Consider the following 6,658-nt stretch of genomic DNA (forward strand, 5'->3'; position numbering starts at 1 on the left):
AAAAAAAAAAAAAGAATTAGGATCATCTGAGGAGCTTCTCAGAGTCTCATCTCCCCAAACCCCATTCTGATTAAGTAGGTCTGGGTGGGGTGTTTTTGTACAAAAGTTCTCTATGCAGGGAGGCGCCTGTGGCTCAGTGGGTAGGGCGCCGGCCCCATATACCGAGGGTGGCGGGTTCAAACCCAGCTCTGGCCAAACTGCAACAAAAAATAGCCAGACGTTGTGGCGGGCACCTGTAGTCCCAGCTACTTGGAGGCTGAGGCAGAAGAATCGCCTAAGCCCAGGAGTTGGAGATTGCTGTGAGCTGTGATTCCACTGCACTCTACCGAGGGCAAAAAAGTGAGACTCTGTCTCTACCAAAAAAAAACAAAGTTCTCTATGCAGTTCTGCTGCCTTTAGTTGGGAGGTTTGCGGACCTCCTGGAAAGATAGATAGGACCTGGGTGGGTTTAGGGGTGGGGTGAGAGCTTCCAGCTACGGAGACCAGGGTCACAGACAGCTAGTTCTGCTGGAGTCCTAGGTTTCACAATGTGTCATGTCATTTCCTCTGGGTATAAGGCAGGACAGTAGGAACCCCACAAATGGCTAGTTTGAGAAACTCCCATGCCAGGGGATGTGTGGGTCTTGAGAAGTAGGAAGGTAGCCTCAGGATTCTGATAGACCTCTGCTTATCCCAGTGGAGTTCAAGGCACAGACAGCTTTGCCTATCAGATTGCATATAGCCCACCTATCTCTTTTCTCACCAAGTCAGAGTGATCCTAGGGGCCCATCCCAGCTTGGAAATTTGTCCTGACCCCAGGACGCTGTTTCTTTTCTGCCTCACTCACTCCATTTGGTGTGAGGAGGAATCCCATTTGCTTCAGTTTTCTACCAGCTAATTAGAATCTCTCTCCCTTCTTGGGTTCTGAAGCCAGATAGTACCTGAAGCCTATGCTAAATGTCTCCTGATTTCCAGAGGCTAGTCTAGTGCCGTGGAGTGAGAGGACAGGAGTCAGCAGACCTGAGTTCCAGGCCTTCTGGGTACTAAGGATGAGTAGGGTATGGCCCGGAAGCTATGGCCCAGAAGCAACACTCAGGAAATATAACGTGTCTTTGAAGCCTGTTAGTTTTATTGCAAATAATGCAGTTTTGTAGCCTATATTATATTTTATCTGTATTAATTTTAGGGCCAGACTTATTCATTTATTTATTGAGACAGAATCTTACTCTATCATCCTGGGTAGAGTGCCATGACGTCATAGCTCACAGCAACCTCAAACTCTTGGGCTCAAGCCATCTCTTGCCTTAGCCTCTCAGGTAGCTAGAACTATAGGTGCCCTCCACAACATACAGTTAGTTTTTATATTTCTCTTTTCTTTCTATTTTCAGTCTTGCTCTTCATCAGGCTGGTCTAGATCTCCTGAGCTCAGGTGATCCATCTGCCTTTGCCAGGATTACAGGCATGAGCCACCACTCCACACCAGTACCAAACTTTTATTATTTACAATTAAATTAGTTAATTTCTCCCCCCCCCCAAAAGGGGGAAAAAACTACCCTTTTTTTTTTTTGAGACAAACTTTCACTCAGAGTTGCCCTGGGGTGGAGTGCTGAGGTATAATAGCTCACAGCAACCTCAAACTCTTGGGCTCAGGTGAACCTCTTATCTCAGCCTCCCAAGTAGCTGGGACTACAAGTGCCCATCATAGCACCTAGCTACTTTTTCTATTTTTAGTAGAGATAGGGTCTTGATTTGCTGGTCTTGAACTCCTGATGCACCAAGTCCAGGGCTGAGCTCAGGCAATCCACAAGCCTTGGCTGCTAAAAATAAACAAACAAACAAACAAACAAAAAAAACTTTCAATAAAAAGAAAGATACCGGGTGCTGCCTGTGGCTCAAAAGAGTAGGGTGTGGGCCCCATATGCTGGAGGTGGTGGGTTCAAACCCAGCCCCGGCCAAAAACTGCAAAAAAAAAAAAAAAAAAAGAAAGAAAGAAAGATACACTGTGTTTCTCCTGTGGCTCTATGTAGGGGAGGGATTTTTATTCCTCAGTTTTGAAAACCCATAGTTAGAGAATTTCAAAGGCCTCTTCAACCTCCATGAGAATCATAGCAAAGTAAAAAGATGACAGGTTCCATAGAATTGCTTTTCCCCAAATCCCTAGCCTGGTCTATAGGAGGCCAGAGAAAGTAGAAAGAGGTATTGCAGCCATTTCAGTGTATTTGACTTTTGAGGATTTCCAGTTGCCATATATCAAAGGGGGAACCAGAGTCAGGGTGGGCATTGTTTATCAACTGAGGGAGTGTGTGGCAGGGGATATCAAGGATGACCAGGGACTACCACAGTGTGGGCAGCCTGAATCCAGGCTTACTTTCTGCCTGCGCAGCAAATGAGTTTATTACGATTTTTTTGTTTTTGTTTTTGTTTTCAGAGGAGAAAAGAGACTGGGAGGGCCTGTCCTGACTCTGAGTATCCCCAGGGACTGAGGTGAGTAGGGCTAGATTAGGGTGCTCAGCAAAAAGAAGAGTTGTCTCTTTCACTGTCAGAGTTCTTTCCTCAGTAGAAAGAACTTTAAAATCTTTGAATATTGGCCCCATGCCCATAGCACAGTGATTATAGACCCAACCACATGCACCAACGCTGGTGGGTTTGAGCCTGGCCCCGGCCATTTAACCAACAACTGCAACAACAATAACAACAACAAAAATAGCCAGGCATTGTGGTGGGTGCCTCTAGTCCCAGCTACTCAGGTGGCTGAGGCAAGAGAATTGCATAAGCCCAAGAGTTTGAGGTTGCTGTGAACTGTGACATCACAGCACTCTACCGAGGGTGACATAGTAAGACTCTGTCTCAAAAAAAAAAAAAAAAATCTTTGAATATTAGAGCAGGCAGGCCCTGGGAGAGCTTCTTCCTGCCCCGACCTCTCCACTTTATGGATAAGGACTGGACTGCAGGGCAGAAAGCCCATGATCTCCCTCCTTCCTTGTTTTAGGCCCCACTCAGACCTCAGGAACTTTCTTTTCCCTGGCTTGGATCTCTTTCCTCACTCAACCCTCTGCCGAGTCTCTAACCTCCCTAAGAAGCACATTTTTATCTCCAGTGGACTTAGAAGCCAAAAGCTTGGGAAACTCAGACCTATGTAAAAGGCAGCCACCCAGGGTCTGCATCTCTGTGTCTTGGGGCTTTCTCTGTAATTCCTTGGCTGGCAGGTGATAGGAGCCACCAGCCCCACCTAGCAATTTTGCCTCCTCCTTACAAAGATCTTTGACCCTTGTGGAGCAATTCATAATTTAAAAAACAATTCTGGGCGGCACCTGTGGCTCAAAAGGGTAGGGCGCTAGTCCCATATGCAGGAGGTGGTGGGTTCAAATCCAGCCCTGGCCAAAAAACAAACGAACAAACAAAAAACAAAACGCACACTTCAAAAAAAAAAAAAATTCCATATCCTTTATGATTTTCCTAGTTTTTTTTTTTAACTTTATTTTTTTATTTTTTTGTTGTTGCAGTTTGGCCGGGGCTGGGTTTGAACTCACCACCCTCGGTATATGGGGCCGACACCCTACTCACTGAGCCATAGGCACCACCTGATTTTCCTAGTTCTGTCAGTAAAAATAACAACTTACATTTGTGTAGAATATATAGACAGTACAGGGCTCAACAGTGTCACTTTACAGATGAGCCAACTGAGGTTCACTGACTTGCCTATGGTTGCACAGCCAGGCAGGAGGCTTAAGCCATTTCTCTAAGGCCCATTTCCTTGATCTTAGGCCACTACACTCTTAGCTGTAAGCTGAAGGGGTCTCTAAAGGCTGGAAAGTGGGGATTGATGTTGTGGGGTAGAACAGGTGGAATGGAGTGAACCCCTACAATCTCTATGGAGCTGTTGACACAAAAGACTTTCTCTAGGTTGGCCCTTGTTCTATCTGATCAGGTTCTTCTTCCCCCAGCAGAATTTTTTTTTTTTTTTTTTTTTTGAGACAGAGCCTCAAGCTGTCCCCCTGGGTAGAGTGCCCTGGCATTACAGCTCACAGCAACCTCCAACTCCTGGGCTCAAGCGAGTCTCCTGCCTCAGCCTCCCAAGTAGCTGGGACCACAGGCGCCCGCCACAACGCCCGGCTATTTTTTTGGTTGCAGCCGTCATTGTTGTTTGGCGGATCCGGGCTGGGGATTCGAACTCGCCACCTTAGGTGTACGTGGCTAGCGCCTTAGCCGGTTGAGCTATAGGCGCCGAGCCCCCCCAGCAGAATTTTTCAGGGCCCAGTAGTGCTGACTAAAATGGCAAGGCAGACAACCAAAGGGTTTCCTTTTAGTTAGACACTCTCAGTCCCAGAAGTGACAGTGATTCTGTCACCACATCCTCCTTCCTGGTAACCCCACCACCACCACCACCAGCTCTAGTGTCCCCAGGAGGGCCAATCTGGGAAGCAGTTTGAGAAGAGGGGCCCTTCTGCACTCCAGTTGTCCGTCCCCTTTGCAACCTACAAAGGGACAGACTCTGGCATAGCACCTACGAGCCACTGCTGAATATTTTCGTATTTAAAAGACAAACACAGAGAACTACGAAAACTTCTAGACTCTGCTCTGGGAACTGGTGCACGAAAGAGTTTAAGTGATTTGGTCCGCAGTGGTCAGTCTGGGGCCAGCAGGAATGGGGGAAGGGAAGATCCTCTGTTCCCTCCCCCTTCCCCCCACCCAGAACGGAGGTACGCCCTCAAGGGATCCTGGCCACTGAGGTGACAGATGCTGAGCAGCTGACTGGACTGGGGTGTGGGGGGTGGGGGTGTGGGCCTGACCCCGCCGACCCCCTGCTGGGGAGAAGCAGGGACGTGACTCGGAGAACGTGCTTTGAGGTGCGGGAGAAGGATGGAGGGCAAGTGGGCTGGGGGAGGGCGGGGCTGGCTCTGGCCCCGCCCCGCGGGAGGAAGGCGGCACCTCCCACCGTCTGGGAGGAAGGCGACCCGCCGCAGGGATGCTGAGCTCAGCACTTCGGGGCCCCCCGCTGGGGCAGGGCAGCGGGGTTAGCGCCTTTCTGGTGGGGGCCAAGAAGCAGAGTTGGGGAGGTCGAGGAGGCGCTCACAATCCTGAGGCGGACCGAGTTGTGTTAACAAAGCAGTCTCTGTCATGGGGGGAGGCTTCCTGGGTGCGCATGAGATATGAAGGGGGAGAGGGAAGAATGTCTGTGAGTCACCACCCTAAACCTTGCCTTAGTCCCAAGAACCCACGTCAGAGAGGCCAGGCCTCTGTGCCCTCTGACCCCAGGATTTAATTTGGTGGAGGTGGTGCAGGGAGCAGGGCCTGGGCCTGTCGGGATACAGTCCAGAATTGACCAGGCTACCTCCAGCTCGTTCACGGAGGGACTTTTATTGAAGGCAGCCTTAAAAAGATTAAGGAATATCAGCTGGCGAGGGCAAGCAAGAAAAACCTTTGTACCCACCTGGCATAAATGGTTACCCAGGCCAAGTGGGTGGGTGGCTTTTTTTGAGCTGACCTACATACCTATTTGCCTCTTTATCTTTTTATTATCACACATGGTTATTATGGGAGCTTTTCTTTAGCTCTCAGAGCAGCTGCTGCTTTTGTTGAGGGCTGCACAATAAGGTGTGTCACCTCCCTCACCAGAAAGTTTTAAGAGTGTCTGGCCCTGAAATGAAGGGCACCAATAGGCTACAGAAGCTTCCCCAAGCTCTGCCCGGGTGGAACAGGATCCCAACCCTGATACACCAAGTCCAGGGCTGGTCAGCCCTGAAGACAGAGAGTGACATTCAGATTTGACAGCAGTGTGGCTCATTTTTGCTGAGGCCTAAAGCCACTGAAGCCCCTCAATCTCTGGACTTCTGGACCTCACTGCTTGCCGACTCCAGGTTCCCACAGCCCCATAGTATGGCTTGCCTTTACAGATGGAGCAAGTGAGGCGCAGAGATGAGTTGTGGGCAGAACTGGTTTGGGATTTGTCTCTGATTGTAGAGGCAACTCTGTTTTCTTAAGTAGAAACAAGGAGAGTCTGGAACCTTTTGTTTATTTTACCTTCATTCAGCCTCAGTGGGGCCTCCCTCTCTAAACCTTTTAATAGCTCCCCATTGCCTATAGAGTAAGTCTGGCTCTTTGCATCGGCCTAGCAAGCCTCCAGGGCAGGCCTTTGCTTATCTGTAGATACATCTCCCTTCCAGCCCAGGAGGGGAAAATCACATATGTTTCTAATTATTTCTGAAATGCTCTTAAATTTTCCATAAAGTACAGTATGCATGACTTTGTGTATACAACTTTGCATAATAATATGTATGTAGATGTGTAAGATATATACAGCCACATAAGGTGGGTCATAAAGAGAACATCAACAAAGTATAAGCATATAATTTATGGTATTTTTAATCACACTAAAGAGAGTCAGGCACAGACCTGGAAGTGAGACTGGCAGAGGTAACAGTAGACTTCTCTCATCTCCAAGTGAAAACTCCTTTTCGCTTAGAGTTTTCTTTCAATGCTGGTATAACTTACTTTGCCCAGTTTCCCTGTACCCTGTGGATGCCATGCCTCTATGGTCTCAACTGGCTTCCCTTCCAGCTTGCTTCTTCCTTGACACCAATTACTTTTCCCTGATGCCCTTCCCACCTTAGAGCTGCAGCTCACACTTGTAACTTGTCTCAGGTTTGGGTCCTTCAGAAAGTCTTCGTTGAACATACCT

Source organism: Otolemur garnettii, unplaced genomic scaffold (assembly GCF_000181295.1).
Source record: "Otolemur garnettii isolate 467f Iridium unplaced genomic scaffold, OtoGar3 scaffold00008, whole genome shotgun sequence".
Classification (NCBI taxonomy): domain Eukaryota; kingdom Metazoa; phylum Chordata; class Mammalia; order Primates; family Galagidae; genus Otolemur; species Otolemur garnettii.